The following is a 15,478-nucleotide window of genomic DNA, read 5'->3' as shown; positions in this document are numbered from 1 at the left end:
GCCCAGGCAGTGTTGGTCAGTGCTGCTCAGCAGGCAGCACTGGACTGGACTGGACTGGATTACAGCTGATACAAGGTGTGAAGGAACAAGGGGTGGCTGTGGGCATGCACTTGCTGCCGCTGCCAGTGTTTATCTGCATGGCAGGAGGGCATTTGGGCGTTGCCAGGAAGGCGTTTTTATGTAGATTCCTCCTCTTTCAGCACTGCATTGTGGTGCAAGCAAAAGAAGCAAATCCTGTGTAGCTTCCTCTCCGGCCTTTATTCACCTCCCTCCCGCTTAGTAGCTGTAAATGTGTGTGAGCCTGCAGGGCCCCATGGAATTGCCTAGGAGTAGGCTGAATCAATCGCTGCAAGGGGTGAACAGCAGTATGGGACAGGCTCGGGCAAGGCAAGGGCCGCTCGGGTTATCGCTTCTCGGCCTTTTGGCTAAGATCAAGTGTAGTATCTGTTCTTATCAGTTTAATATCTGATACGTCCCCTATCTGGGGACCATATATTAAATGGATTTTTAGAACAGGGAGATGGAAATAGAGCTTGCTCTGTCCACTCCACGCATTGACCTGGTATTGCAGTATTTCCAGGACCGGTGCACCCTTCCCTTATGTGTTGACTAAAATCAGATTCCAAAAGTGCTATTTGTGTTTGCTATTGTTTTTGTCTTTCTGATGGGATCTCCCCTTTTAATCCCATTATTTCAACACCTGTTGGACAATGCATTTGTACAGTCATGTGTGATAATGAGCTCATTTATTAAATGCAATTAATTAATACATTGCCACCTCTTGTTGTGTGTGTGTGTGTGTGTGTGGTGTGTGTGTGTGTGTGTGTGTGTGTGTGTGTGTGTGTGTGTGTGTGTGTGTGTGTCTTCTGTGTTTCTGTGTTTCCGGCATTTCACATTGGAACAGCTCATTCACCTTCCTTGTCTTCTCTCCGCCCTCCCTTTTAGGTAGGTTAAAGAGCTGCACCTGAGCCAGCCACTGATTGATTGATGCAGCACCACAGTCAAATAGTGGAGTGGAGTAGGGGGAACAGCAAACAGCCATTAAAGCAGCCCGCCCGCCACAATGGACCTACCTGTGTACACTAGATGGATGTGATGGAATGTACTGTCGTCCCTACATTTCCAAGAAGAAGTAAGAATTGCAGTTGCAACAAACCCTTGCTTGCCTACAAAGAGAGCAGCAATTTGGATTTGTTACTATGTTACCTGGAAGAATAACAAACTGTGCAAGGATGGAGGTTGTAGGAGCAAAGAGAAGTTGTCTGTAAAGTTGGTGGATGCCTATTTTCCATTTTGCAGTCCCTTGTCTCCCTCTTGTGGCCTCCTGGAGGCAAATAAATGTGCAAAAAAAAGACAGCCTGGCGGCCGGCTGTTGCAGTGTTGCCCTCTCAGGCAACACTGAGTGACTGACTGAGCCGCACCGTCTTATATAAAGTTCAGACGGAACTTTGCACGTGTCATAGTGGAGCCCTCAGGATTCCAGAGCCAGCTTTCTGACATCATAATGGGGCCTGCCTCAGAGATAGATAAAAGCCTGGGCCCAGGCAGTGTTGGTCAGTGCTGCTCAGCAGGCAGCACTGGACTGGACTGGACTGGATTACAGCTGATACAAGGTGTGAAGGAACAAGGGGTGGCTGTGGGCATGCACTTGCTGCCGCTGCCAGTGTTTATCTGCAGGCAGGAGGGCATTTGGGCGTTGCCAGGAAGGCGTTTTTATGTAGATTCCTCCTCTTTCAGCACTGCATTGTGGTGCAAGCAAAAGAAGCAAATCCTGTGTAGCTTCCTCTCCGGCCTTTATTCACCTCCCTCCCGCTTAGTAGCTGTAAATGTGTGTGAGCCTGCAGGGCCCCATGGAATTGCCTAGGAGTAGGCTGAATCAATCGCTGCAAGGGGTGAACAGCAGTATGGGACAGGCTCGGGCAAGGCAAGGGCCGCTCGGGTTATCGCTTCTCGGCCTTTTGGCTAAGATCAAGTGTAGTATCTGTTCTTATCAGTTTAATATCTGATACGTCCCCTATCTGGGGACCATATATTAAATGGATTTTTAGAACAGGGAGATGGAAATAGAGCTTGCTCTGTCCACTCCACGCATTGACCTGGTATTGCAGTATTTCCAGGACCGGTGCACCCTTCCCTTATGTGTTGACTAAAATCAGATTCCAAAAGTGCTATTTGTGTTTGCTATTGTTTTTGTCTTTCTGATGGGATCTCCCCTTTTAATCCCATTATTTCAACACCTGTTGGACAATGCATTTGTACAGTCATGTGTGATAATGAGCTCATTTATTAAATGCAATTAATTAATACATTGCCACCTCTTGTTGTGTGTGTGTGTGTGTGTGTGTGTGTGTGTGTGTGTGTGTGTGTGTGTGTGTGTGTGTGTGTGTGTGTGTGTGTCTTCTGTGTTTCTGTGTTTCCGGCATTTCACATTGGAACAGCTCATTCACCTTCCTTGTCTTCTCTCCGCCCTCCCTTTTAGGTAGGTTAAAGAGCTGCACCTGAGCCAGCCACTGATTGATTGATGCAGCACCACAGTCAAATAGTGGAGTGGAGTAGGGGGAACAGCAAACAGCCATTAAAGCAGCCCGCCCGCCACAATGGACCTACCTGTGTACACTAGATGGATGTGATGGAATGTACTGTCGTCCCTACATTTCCAAGAAGAAGTAAGAATTGCAGTTGCAACAAACCCTTGCTTGCCTACAAAGAGAGCAGCAATTTGGATTTGTTACTATGTTACCTGGAAGAATAACAAACTGTGCAAGGATGGAGGTTGTAGGAGCAAAGAGAAGTTGTCTGTAAAGTTGGTGGATGCCTATTTTCCATTTTGCAGTCCCTTGTCTCCCTCTTGTGGCCTCCTGGAGGCAAATAAATGTGCAAAAAAAAGACAGCCTGGCGGCCGGCTGTTGCAGTGTTGCCCTCTCAGGCAACACTGAGTGACTGACTGAGCCGCACCGTCTTATATAAAGTTCAGACGGAACTTTGCACGTGTCATAGTGGAGCCCTCAGGATTCCAGAGCCAGCTTTCTGACATCATAATGGGGCCTGCCTCAGAGATAGATAAAAGCCTGGGCCCAGGCAGTGTTGGTCAGTGCTGCTCAGCAGGCAGCACTGGACTGGACTGGACTGGATTACAGCTGATACAAGGTGTGAAGGAACAAGGGGTGGCTGTGGGCATGCACTTGCTGCCGCTGCCAGTGTTTATCTGCATGGCAGGAGGGCATTTGGGCGTTGCCAGGAAGGCGTTTTTATGTAGATTCCTCCTCTTTCAGCACTGCATTGTGGTGCAAGCAAAAGAAGCAAATCCTGTGTAGCTTCCTCTCCGGCCTTTATTCACCTCCCTCCCGCTTAGTAGCTGTAAATGTGTGTGAGCCTGCAGGGCCCCATGGAATTGCCTAGGAGTAGGCTGAATCAATCGCTGCAAGGGGTGAACAGCAGTATGGGACAGGCTCGGGCAAGGCAAGGGCCGCTCGGGTTATCGCTTCTCGGCCTTTTGGCTAAGATCAAGTGTAGTATCTGTTCTTATCAGTTTAATATCTGATACGTCCCCTATCTGGGGACCATATATTAAATGGATTTTTAGAACAGGGAGATGGAAATAGAGCTTGCTCTGTCCACTCCACGCATTGACCTGGTATTGCAGTATTTCCAGGACCGGTGCACCCTTCCCTTATGTGTTGACTAAAATCAGATTCCAAAAGTGCTATTTGTGTTTGCTATTGTTTTTGTCTTTCTGATGGGATCTCCCCTTTTAATCCCATTATTTCAACACCTGTTGGACAATGCATTTGTACAGTCATGTGTGATAATGAGCTCATTTATTAAATGCAATTAATTAATACATTGCCACCTCTTGTTGTGTGTGTGTGTGTGTGTGTGTGTGTGTGTGTGTGTGTGTGTGTGTGTGTGTGTGTGTGTGTGTGTGTGTGTGTGTCTTCTGTGTTTCTGTGTTTCCGGCATTTCACATTGGAACAGCTCATTCACCTTCCTTGTCTTCTCTCCGCCCTCCCTTTTAGGTAGGTTAAAGAGCTGCACCTGAGCCAGCCACTGATTGATTGATGCAGCACCACAGTCAAATAGTGGAGTGGAGTAGGGGGAACAGCAAACAGCCATTAAAGCAGCCCGCCCGCCACAATGGACCTACCTGTGTACACTAGATGGATGTGATGGAATGTACTGTCGTCCCTACATTTCCAAGAAGAAGTAAGAATTGCAGTTGCAACAAACCCTTGCTTGCCTACAAAGAGAGCAGCAATTTGGATTTGTTACTATGTTACCTGGAAGAATAACAAACTGTGCAAGGATGGAGGTTGTAGGAGCAAAGAGAAGTTGTCTGTAAAGTTGGTGGATGCCTATTTTCCATTTTGCAGTCCCTTGTCTCCCTCTTGTGGCCTCCTGGAGGCAAATAAATGTGCAAAAAAAAGACAGCCTGGCGGCCGGCTGTTGCAGTGTTGCCCTCTCAGGCAACACTGAGTGACTGACTGAGCCGCACCGTCTTATATAAAGTTCAGACGGAACTTTGCACGTGTCATAGTGGAGCCCTCAGGATTCCAGAGCCAGCTTTCTGACATCATAATGGGGCCTGCCTCAGAGATAGATAAAAGCCTGGGCCCAGGCAGTGTTGGTCAGTGCTGCTCAGCAGGCAGCACTGGACTGGACTGGACTGGATTACAGCTGATACAAGGTGTGAAGGAACAAGGGGTGGCTGTGGGCATGCACTTGCTGCCGCTGCCAGTGTTTATCTGCATGGCAGGAGGGCATTTGGGCGTTGCCAGGAAGGCGTTTTTATGTAGATTCCTCCTCTTTCAGCACTGCATTGTGGTGCAAGCAAAAGAAGCAAATCCTGTGTAGCTTCCTCTCCGGCCTTTATTCACCTCCCTCCCGCTTAGTAGCTGTAAATGTGTGTGAGCCTGCAGGGCCCCATGGAATTGCCTAGGAGTAGGCTGAATCAATCGCTGCAAGGGGTGAACAGCAGTATGGGACAGGCTCGGGCAAGGCAAGGGCCGCTCGGGTTATCGCTTCTCGGCCTTTTGGCTAAGATCAAGTGTAGTATCTGTTCTTATCAGTTTAATATCTGATACGTCCCCTATCTGGGGACCATATATTAAATGGATTTTTAGAACAGGGAGATGGAAATAGAGCTTGCTCTGTCCACTCCACGCATTGACCTGGTATTGCAGTATTTCCAGGACCGGTGCACCCTTCCCTTATGTGTTGACTAAAATCAGATTCCAAAAGTGCTATTTGTGTTTGCTATTGTTTTTGTCTTTCTGATGGGATCTCCCCTTTTAATCCCATTATTTCAACACCTGTTGGACAATGCATTTGTACAGTCATGTGTGATAATGAGCTCATTTATTAAATGCAATTAATTAATACATTGCCACCTCTTGTTGTGTGTGTGTGTGTGTGTGTGTGTGTGTGTGTGTGTGTGTGTGTGTGTGTGTGTGTGTGTCTTCTGTGTTTCTGTGTTTCCGGCATTTCACATTGGAACAGCTCATTCACCTTCCTTGTCTTCTCTCCGCCCTCCCTTTTAGGTAGGTTAAAGAGCTGCACCTGAGCCAGCCACTGATTGATTGATGCAGCACCACAGTCAAATAGTGGAGTGGAGTAGGGGGAACAGCAAACAGCCATTAAAGCAGCCCGCCCGCCACAATGGACCTACCTGTGTACACTAGATGGATGTGATGGAATGTACTGTCGTCCCTACATTTCCAAGAAGAAGTAAGAATTGCAGTTGCAACAAACCCTTGCTTGCCTACAAAGAGAGCAGCAATTTGGATTTGTTACTATGTTACCTGGAAGAATAACAAACTGTGCAAGGATGGAGGTTGTAGGAGCAAAGAGAAGTTGTCTGTAAAGTTGGTGGATGCCTATTTTCCATTTTGCAGTCCCTTGTCTCCCTCTTGTGGCCTCCTGGAGGCAAATAAATGTGCAAAAAAAAGACAGCCTGGCGGCCGGCTGTTGCAGTGTTGCCCTCTCAGGCAACACTGAGTGACTGACTGAGCCGCACCGTCTTATATAAAGTTCAGACGGAACTTTGCACGTGTCATAGTGGAGCCCTCAGGATTCCAGAGCCAGCTTTCTGACATCATAATGGGGCCTGCCTCAGAGATAAAAGCCTGGGCCCAGGCAGTGTTGGTCAGTGCTGCTCAGCAGGCAGCACTGGACTGGACTGGACTGGATTACAGCTGATACAAGGTGTGAAGGAACAAGGGGTGGCTGTGGGCATGCACTTGCTGCCGCTGCCAGTGTTTATCTGCATGGCAGGAGGGCATTTGGGCGTTGCCAGGAAGGCGTTTTTATGTAGATTCCTCCTCTTTCAGCACTGCATTGTGGTGCAAGCAAAAGAAGCAAATCCTGTGTAGCTTCCTCTCCGGCCTTTATTCACCTCCCTCCCGCTTAGTAGCTGTAAATGTGTGTGAGCCTGCAGGGCCCCATGGAATTGCCTAGGAGTAGGCTGAATCAATCGCTGCAAGGGGTGAACAGCAGTATGGGACAGGCTCGGGCAAGGCAAGGGCCGCTCGGGTTATCGCTTCTCGGCCTTTTGGCTAAGATCAAGTGTAGTATCTGTTCTTATCAGTTTAATATCTGATACGTCCCCTATCTGGGGACCATATATTAAATGGATTTTTAGAACAGGGAGATGGAAATAGAGCTTGCTCTGTCCACTCCACGCATTGACCTGGTATTGCAGTATTTCCAGGACCGGTGCACCCTTCCCTTATGTGTTGACTAAAATCAGATTCCAAAAGTGCTATTTGTGTTTGCTATTGTTTTTGTCTTTCTGATGGGATCTCCCCTTTTAATCCCATTATTTCAACACCTGTTGGACAATGCATTTGTACAGTCATGTGTGATAATGAGCTCATTTATTAAATGCAATTAATTAATACATTGCCACCTCTTGTTGTGTGTGTGTGTGTGTGTGTGTGTGTGTGTGTGTGTGTGTGTGTGTGTGTGTGTGTGTGTGTGTGTGTGTGTGTGTGTGTGTCTTCTGTGTTTCTGTGTTTCCGGCATTTCACATTGGAACAGCTCATTCACCTTCCTTGTCTTCTCTCCGCCCTCCCTTTTAGGTAGGTTAAAGAGCTGCACCTGAGCCAGCCACTGATTGATTGATGCAGCACCACAGTCAAATAGTGGAGTGGAGTAGGGGGAACAGCAAACAGCCATTAAAGCAGCCCGCCCGCCACAATGGACCTACCTGTGTACACTAGATGGATGTGATGGAATGTACTGTCGTCCCTACATTTCCAAGAAGAAGTAAGAATTGCAGTTGCAACAAACCCTTGCTTGCCTACAAAGAGAGCAGCAATTTGGATTTGTTACTATGTTACCTGGAAGAATAACAAACTGTGCAAGGATGGAGGTTGTAGGAGCAAAGAGAAGTTGTCTGTAAAGTTGGTGGATGCCTATTTTCCATTTTGCAGTCCCTTGTCTCCCTCTTGTGGCCTCCTGGAGGCAAATAAATGTGCAAAAAAAAGACAGCCTGGCGGCCGGCTGTTGCAGTGTTGCCCTCTCAGGCAACACTGAGTGACTGACTGAGCCGCACCGTCTTATATAAAGTTCAGACGGAACTTTGCACGTGTCATAGTGGAGCCCTCAGGATTCCAGAGCCAGCTTTCTGACATCATAATGGGGCCTGCCTCAGAGATAAAAGCCTGGGCCCAGGCAGTGTTGGTCAGTGCTGCTCAGCAGGCAGCACTGGACTGGACTGGACTGGATTACAGCTGATACAAGGTGTGAAGGAACAAGGGGTGGCTGTGGGCATGCACTTGCTGCCGCTGCCAGTGTTTATCTGCATGGCAGGAGGGCATTTGGGCGTTGCCAGGAAGGCGTTTTTATGTAGATTCCTCCTCTTTCAGCACTGCATTGTGGTGCAAGCAAAAGAAGCAAATCCTGTGTAGCTTCCTCTCCGGCCTTTATTCACCTCCCTCCCGCTTAGTAGCTGTAAATGTGTGTGAGCCTGCAGGGCCCCATGGAATTGCCTAGGAGTAGGCTGAATCAATCGCTGCAAGGGGTGAACAGCAGTATGGGACAGGCTCGGGCAAGGCAAGGGCCGCTCGGGTTATCGCTTCTCGGCCTTTTGGCTAAGATCAAGTGTAGTATCTGTTCTTATCAGTTTAATATCTGATACGTCCCCTATCTGGGGACCATATATTAAATGGATTTTTAGAACAGGGAGATGGAAATAGAGCTTGCTCTGTCCACTCCACGCATTGACCTGGTATTGCAGTATTTCCAGGACCGGTGCACCCTTCCCTTATGTGTTGACTAAAATCAGATTCCAAAAGTGCTATTTGTGTTTGCTATTGTTTTTGTCTTTCTGATGGGATCTCCCCTTTTAATCCCATTATTTCAACACCTGTTGGACAATGCATTTGTACAGTCATGTGTGATAATGAGCTCATTTATTAAATGCAATTAATTAATACATTGCCACCTCTTGTTGTGTGTGTGTGTGTGTGTGTGTGTGTGTGTGTGTGTGTGTGTGTGTGTGTGTGTGTGTGTGTCTTCTGTGTTTCTGTGTTTCCGGCATTTCACATTGGAACAGCTCATTCACCTTCCTTGTCTTCTCTCCGCCCTCCCTTTTAGGTAGGTTAAAGAGCTGCACCTGAGCCAGCCACTGATTGATTGATGCAGCACCACAGTCAAATAGTGGAGTGGAGTAGGGGGAACAGCAAACAGCCATTAAAGCAGCCCGCCCGCCACAATGGACCTACCTGTGTACACTAGATGGATGTGATGGAATGTACTGTCGTCCCTACATTTCCAAGAAGAAGTAAGAATTGCAGTTGCAACAAACCCTTGCTTGCCTACAAAGAGAGCAGCAATTTGGATTTGTTACTATGTTACCTGGAAGAATAACAAACTGTGCAAGGATGGAGGTTGTAGGAGCAAAGAGAAGTTGTCTGTAAAGTTGGTGGATGCCTATTTTCCATTTTGCAGTCCCTTGTCTCCCTCTTGTGGCCTCCTGGAGGCAAATAAATGTGCAAAAAAAAGACAGCCTGGCGGCCGGCTGTTGCAGTGTTGCCCTCTCAGGCAACACTGAGTGACTGACTGAGCCGCACCGTCTTATATAAAGTTCAGACGGAACTTTGCACGTGTCATAGTGGAGCCCTCAGGATTCCAGAGCCAGCTTTCTGACATCATAATGGGGCCTGCCTCAGAGATAAAAGCCTGGGCCCAGGCAGTGTTGGTCAGTGCTGCTCAGCAGGCAGCACTGACTGGACTGGACTGGATTACAGCTGATACAAGGTGTGAAGGAACAAGGGGTGGCTGTGGGCATGCACTTGCTGCCGCTGCCAGTGTTTATCTGCATGGCAGGAGGGCATTTGGGCGTTGCCAGGAAGGCGTTTTTATGTAGATTCCTCCTCTTTCAGCACTGCATTGTGGTGCAAGCAAAAGAAGCAAATCCTGTGTAGCTTCCTCTCCGGCCTTTATTCACCTCCCTCCCGCTTAGTAGCTGTAAATGTGTGTGAGCCTGCAGGGCCCCATGGAATTGCCTAGGAGTAGGCTGAATCAATCGCTGCAAGGGGTGAACAGCAGTATGGGACAGGCTCGGGCAAGGCAAGGGCCGCTCGGGTTATCGCTTCTCGGCCTTTTGGCTAAGATCAAGTGTAGTATCTGTTCTTATCAGTTTAATATCTGATACGTCCCCTATCTGGGGACCATATATTAAATGGATTTTTAGAACAGGGAGATGGAAATAGAGCTTGCTCTGTCCACTCCACGCATTGACCTGGTATTGCAGTATTTCCAGGACCGGTGCACCCTTCCCTTATGTGTTGACTAAAATCAGATTCCAAAAGTGCTATTTGTGTTTGCTATTGTTTTTGTCTTTCTGATGGGATCTCCCCTTTTAATCCCATTATTTCAACACCTGTTGGACAATGCATTTGTACAGTCATGTGTGATAATGAGCTCATTTATTAAATGCAATTAATTAATACATTGCCACCTCTTGTTGTGTGTGTGTGTGTGTGTGTGTGTGTGTGTGTGTGTGTGTGTGTGTGTGTGTGTGTGTGTCTTCTGTGTTTCTGTGTTTCCGGCATTTCACATTGGAACAGCTCATTCACCTTCCTTGTCTTCTCTCCGCCCTCCCTTTTAGGTAGGTTAAAGAGCTGCACCTGAGCCAGCCACTGATTGATTGATGCAGCACCACAGTCAAATAGTGGAGTGGAGTAGGGGGAACAGCAAACAGCCATTAAAGCAGCCCGCCCGCCACAATGGACCTACCTGTGTACACTAGATGGATGTGATGGAATGTACTGTCGTCCCTACATTTCCAAGAAGAAGTAAGAATTGCAGTTGCAACAAACCCTTGCTTGCCTACAAAGAGAGCAGCAATTTGGATTTGTTACTATGTTACCTGGAAGAATAACAAACTGTGCAAGGATGGAGGTTGTAGGAGCAAAGAGAAGTTGTCTGTAAAGTTGGTGGATGCCTATTTTCCATTTTGCAGTCCCTTGTCTCCCTCTTGTGGCCTCCTGGAGGCAAATAAATGTGCAAAAAAAAGACAGCCTGGCGGCCGGCTGTTGCAGTGTTGCCCTCTCAGGCAACACTGAGTGACTGACTGAGCCGCACCGTCTTATATAAAGTTCAGACGGAACTTTGCACGTGTCATAGTGGAGCCCTCAGGATTCCAGAGCCAGCTTTCTGACATCATAATGGGGCCTGCCTCAGAGATAAAAGCCTGGGCCCAGGCAGTGTTGGTCAGTGCTGCTCAGCAGGCAGCACTGGACTGGACTGGACTGGATTACAGCTGATACAAGGTGTGAAGGAACAAGGGGTGGCTGTGGGCATGCACTTGCTGCCGCTGCCAGTGTTTATCTGCATGGCAGGAGGGCATTTGGGCGTTGCCAGGAAGGCGTTTTTATGTAGATTCCTCCTCTTTCAGCACTGCATTGTGGTGCAAGCAAAAGAAGCAAATCCTGTGTAGCTTCCTCTCCGGCCTTTATTCACCTCCCTCCCGCTTAGTAGCTGTAAATGTGTGTGAGCCTGCAGGGCCCCATGGAATTGCCTAGGAGTAGGCTGAATCAATCGCTGCAAGGGGTGAACAGCAGTATGGGACAGGCTCGGGCAAGGCAAGGGCCGCTCGGGTTATCGCTTCTCGGCCTTTTGGCTAAGATCAAGTGTAGTATCTGTTCTTATCAGTTTAATATCTGATACGTCCCCTATCTGGGGACCATATATTAAATGGATTTTTAGAACAGGGAGATGGAAATAGAGCTTGCTCTGTCCACTCCACGCATTGACCTGGTATTGCAGTATTTCCAGGACCGGTGCACCCTTCCCTTATGTGTTGACTAAAATCAGATTCCAAAAGTGCTATTTGTGTTTGCTATTGTTTTTGTCTTTCTGATGGGATCTCCCCTTTTAATCCCATTATTTCAACACCTGTTGGACAATGCATTTGTACAGTCATGTGTGATAATGAGCTCATTTATTAAATGCAATTAATTAATACATTGCCACCTCTTGTTGTGTGTGTGTGTGTATGTGTGTGTGTGTGTGTGTGTGTGTGTGTGTGTGTGTGTGTGTGTGTGTGTGTGTGTGTGTCTTCTGTGTTTCTGTGTTTCCGGCATTTCACATTGGAACAGCTCATTCACCTTCCTTGTCTTCTCTCCGCCCTCCCTTTTAGGTAGGTTAAAGAGCTGCACCTGAGCCAGCCACTGATTGATTGATGCAGCACCACAGTCAAATAGTGGAGTGGAGTAGGGGGAACAGCAAACAGCCATTAAAGCAGCCCGCCCGCCACAATGGACCTACCTGTGTACACTAGATGGATGTGATGGAATGTACTGTCGTCCCTACATTTCCAAGAAGAAGTAAGAATTGCAGTTGCAACAAACCCTTGCTTGCCTACAAAGAGAGCAGCAATTTGGATTTGTTACTATGTTACCTGGAAGAATAACAAACTGTGCAAGGATGGAGGTTGTAGGAGCAAAGAGAAGTTGTCTGTAAAGTTGGTGGATGCCTATTTTCCATTTTGCAGTCCCTTGTCTCCCTCTTGTGGCCTCCTGGAGGCAAATAAATGTGCAAAAAAAAGACAGCCTGGCGGCCGGCTGTTGCAGTGTTGCCCTCTCAGGCAACACTGAGTGACTGACTGAGCCGCACCGTCTTATATAAAGTTCAGACGGAACTTTGCACGTGTCATAGTGGAGCCCTCAGGATTCCAGAGCCAGCTTTCTGACATCATAATGGGGCCTGCCTCAGAGATAAAAGCCTGGGCCCAGGCAGTGTTGGTCAGTGCTGCTCAGCAGGCAGCACTGGACTGGACTGGACTGGATTACAGCTGATACAAGGTGTGAAGGAACAAGGGGTGGCTGTGGGCATGCACTTGCTGCCGCTGCCAGTGTTTATCTGCATGGCAGGAGGGCATTTGGGCGTTGCCAGGAAGGCGTTTTTATGTAGATTCCTCCTCTTTCAGCACTGCATTGTGGTGCAAGCAAAAGAAGCAAATCCTGTGTAGCTTCCTCTCCGGCCTTTATTCACCTCCCTCCCGCTTAGTAGCTGTAAATGTGTGTGAGCCTGCAGGGCCCCATGGAATTGCCTAGGAGTAGGCTGAATCAATCGCTGCAAGGGGTGAACAGCAGTATGGGACAGGCTCGGGCAAGGCAAGGGCCGCTCGGGTTATCGCTTCTCGGCCTTTTGGCTAAGATCAAGTGTAGTATCTGTTCTTATCAGTTTAATATCTGATACGTCCCCTATCTGGGGACCATATATTAAATGGATTTTTAGAACAGGGAGATGGAAATAGAGCTTGCTCTGTCCACTCCACGCATTGACCTGGTATTGCAGTATTTCCAGGACCGGTGCACCCTTCCCTTATGTGTTGACTAAAATCAGATTCCAAAAGTGCTATTTGTGTTTGCTATTGTTTTTGTCTTTCTGATGGGATCTCCCCTTTTAATCCCATTATTTCAACACCTGTTGGACAATGCATTTGTACAGTCATGTGTGATAATGAGCTCATTTATTAAATGCAATTAATTAATACATTGCCACCTCTTGTTGTGTGTGTGTGTGTGTGTGTGTGTGTGTGTGTGTGTGTGTGTGTGTGTGTGTGTGTGTGTGTGTGTGTGTGTGTGTCTTCTGTGTTTCTGTGTTTCCGGCATTTCACATTGGAACAGCTCATTCACCTTCCTTGTCTTCTCTCCGCCCTCCCTTTTAGGTAGGTTAAAGAGCTGCACCTGAGCCAGCCACTGATTGATTGATGCAGCACCACAGTCAAATAGTGGAGTGGAGTAGGGGGAACAGCAAACAGCCATTAAAGCAGCCCGCCCGCCACAATGGACCTACCTGTGTACACTAGATGGATGTGATGGAATGTACTGTCGTCCCTACATTTCCAAGAAGAAGTAAGAATTGCAGTTGCAACAAACCCTTGCTTGCCTACAAAGAGAGCAGCAATTTGGATTTGTTACTATGTTACCTGGAAGAATAACAAACTGTGCAAGGATGGAGGTTGTAGGAGCAAAGAGAAGTTGTCTGTAAAGTTGGTGGATGCCTATTTTCCATTTTGCAGTCCCTTGTCTCCCTCTTGTGGCCTCCTGGAGGCAAATAAATGTGCAAAAAAAAGACAGCCTGGCGGCCGGCTGTTGCAGTGTTGCCCTCTCAGGCAACACTGAGTGACTGACTGAGCCGCACCGTCTTATATAAAGTTCAGACGGAACTTTGCACGTGTCATAGTGGAGCCCTCAGGATTCCAGAGCCAGCTTTCTGACATCATAATGGGGCCTGCCTCAGAGATAGATAAAAGCCTGGGCCCAGGCAGTGTTGGTCAGTGCTGCTCAGCAGGCAGCACTGGACTGGACTGGACTGGATTACAGCTGATACAAGGTGTGAAGGAACAAGGGGTGGCTGTGGGCATGCACTTGCTGCCGCTGCCAGTGTTTATCTGCATGGCAGGAGGGCATTTGGGCGTTGCCAGGAAGGCGTTTTTATGTAGATTCCTCCTCTTTCAGCACTGCATTGTGGTGCAAGCAAAAGAAGCAAATCCTGTGTAGCTTCCTCTCCGGCCTTTATTCACCTCCCTCCCGCTTAGTAGCTGTAAATGTGTGTGAGCCTGCAGGGCCCCATGGAATTGCCTAGGAGTAGGCTGAATCAATCGCTGCAAGGGGTGAACAGCAGTATGGGACAGGCTCGGGCAAGGCAAGGGCCGCTCGGGTTATCGCTTCTCGGCCTTTTGGCTAAGATCAAGTGTAGTATCTGTTCTTATCAGTTTAATATCTGATACGTCCCCTATCTGGGGACCATATATTAAATGGATTTTTAGAACAGGGAGATGGAAATAGAGCTTGCTCTGTCCACTCCACGCATTGACCTGGTATTGCAGTATTTCCAGGACCGGTGCACCCTTCCCTTATGTGTTGACTAAAATCAGATTCCAAAAGTGCTATTTGTGTTTGCTATTGTTTTTGTCTTTCTGATGGGATCTCCCCTTTTAATCCCATTATTTCAACACCTGTTGGACAATGCATTTGTACAGTCATGTGTGATAATGAGCTCATTTATTAAATGCAATTAATTAATACATTGCCACCTCTTGTTGTGTGTGTGTGTGTGTGTGTGTGTGTGTGTGTGTGTGTGTGTGTGTGTGTGTGTGTGTGTGTGTGTGTGTGTCTTCTGTGTTTCTGTGTTTCCGGCATTTCACATTGGAACAGCTCATTCACCTTCCTTGTCTTCTCTCCGCCCTCCCTTTTAGGTAGGTTAAAGAGCTGCACCTGAGCCAGCCACTGATTGATTGATGCAGCACCACAGTCAAATAGTGGAGTGGAGTAGGGGGAACAGCAAACAGCCATTAAAGCAGCCCGCCCGCCACAATGGACCTACCTGTGTACACTAGATGGATGTGATGGAATGTACTGTCGTCCCTACATTTCCAAGAAGAAGTAAGAATTGCAGTTGCAACAAACCCTTGCTTGCCTACAAAGAGAGCAGCAATTTGGATTTGTTACTATGTTACCTGGAAGAATAACAAACTGTGCAAGGATGGAGGTTGTAGGAGCAAAGAGAAGTTGTCTGTAAAGTTGGTGGATGCCTATTTTCCATTTTGCAGTCCCTTGTCTCCCTCTTGTGGCCTCCTGGAGGCAAATAAATGTGCAAAAAAAAGACAGCCTGGCGGCCGGCTGTTGCAGTGTTGCCCTCTCAGGCAACACTGAGTGACTGACTGAGCCGCACCGTCTTATATAAAGTTCAGACGGAACTTTGCACGTGTCATAGTGGAGCCCTCAGGATTCCAGAGCCAGCTTTCTGACATCATAATGGGGCCTGCCTCAGAGATAGATAAAAGCCTGGGCCCAGGCAGTGTTGGTCAGTGCTGCTCAGCAGGCAGCACTGGACTGGACTGGACTGGATTACAGCTGATACAAGGTGTGAAGGAACAAGGGGTGGCTGTGGGCATGCACTTGCTGCCGCTGCCAGTGTTTATCTGCATGGCAGGAGGGCATTTGGGCGTTGCCAGGAAGGCGTT

At 47.9% G+C, this 15,478-nt stretch overlaps 10 non-coding genes across 10 annotated transcripts; all 10 read left to right on the top strand.

Moving 5' to 3' along the window:
- Positions 1-405: 405 nt before the first annotated feature.
- LOC142716431 (U2 spliceosomal RNA) lies at positions 406-596 on the top strand. Its single transcript, XR_012871654.1, has one exon. It is a non-coding gene; the product is annotated as a U2 spliceosomal RNA (small nuclear RNA).
- A 1,346-nt stretch (positions 597-1,942) lies between these two features.
- LOC142716430 (U2 spliceosomal RNA) lies at positions 1,943-2,133 on the top strand. Its single transcript, XR_012871653.1, has one exon. It is a non-coding gene; the product is annotated as a U2 spliceosomal RNA (small nuclear RNA).
- A 1,344-nt stretch (positions 2,134-3,477) lies between these two features.
- On the top strand, positions 3,478-3,668 carry LOC142716429 (U2 spliceosomal RNA). The gene has a single exon (XR_012871652.1). It is a non-coding gene; the product is annotated as a U2 spliceosomal RNA (small nuclear RNA).
- Positions 3,669-5,014: 1,346 nt separating this feature from the next.
- Positions 5,015-5,205, top strand: LOC142716428 (U2 spliceosomal RNA). The gene has a single exon (XR_012871651.1). It is a non-coding gene; the product is annotated as a U2 spliceosomal RNA (small nuclear RNA).
- A 1,326-nt stretch (positions 5,206-6,531) lies between these two features.
- On the top strand, positions 6,532-6,722 carry LOC142716426 (U2 spliceosomal RNA). Its single transcript, XR_012871650.1, has one exon. It is a non-coding gene; the product is annotated as a U2 spliceosomal RNA (small nuclear RNA).
- A 1,348-nt stretch (positions 6,723-8,070) lies between these two features.
- Positions 8,071-8,261, top strand: LOC142716466 (U2 spliceosomal RNA). Its single transcript, XR_012871682.1, has one exon. It is a non-coding gene; the product is annotated as a U2 spliceosomal RNA (small nuclear RNA).
- A 1,327-nt stretch (positions 8,262-9,588) lies between these two features.
- Positions 9,589-9,779, top strand: LOC142716462 (U2 spliceosomal RNA). Its single transcript, XR_012871680.1, has one exon. It is a non-coding gene; the product is annotated as a U2 spliceosomal RNA (small nuclear RNA).
- Positions 9,780-11,105: 1,326 nt separating this feature from the next.
- Positions 11,106-11,296, top strand: LOC142716450 (U2 spliceosomal RNA). The gene has a single exon (XR_012871671.1). It is a non-coding gene; the product is annotated as a U2 spliceosomal RNA (small nuclear RNA).
- Positions 11,297-12,638: 1,342 nt separating this feature from the next.
- On the top strand, positions 12,639-12,829 carry LOC142716437 (U2 spliceosomal RNA). The gene has a single exon (XR_012871660.1). It is a non-coding gene; the product is annotated as a U2 spliceosomal RNA (small nuclear RNA).
- Positions 12,830-14,175: 1,346 nt separating this feature from the next.
- LOC142716425 (U2 spliceosomal RNA) lies at positions 14,176-14,366 on the top strand. The gene has a single exon (XR_012871649.1). It is a non-coding gene; the product is annotated as a U2 spliceosomal RNA (small nuclear RNA).
- The last annotated feature ends 1,112 nt before the right edge of the window (positions 14,367-15,478 follow it).

Source organism: Rhinoderma darwinii, unplaced genomic scaffold (assembly GCF_050947455.1).
Source record: "Rhinoderma darwinii isolate aRhiDar2 unplaced genomic scaffold, aRhiDar2.hap1 Scaffold_4501, whole genome shotgun sequence".
Taxonomy (NCBI): Eukaryota; Metazoa; Chordata; class Amphibia; order Anura; family Rhinodermatidae; genus Rhinoderma; species Rhinoderma darwinii.
The sequence above is the reverse complement of the archived record's forward strand: the minus strand, read 5'-3'. Positions and strand labels throughout refer to the sequence as shown.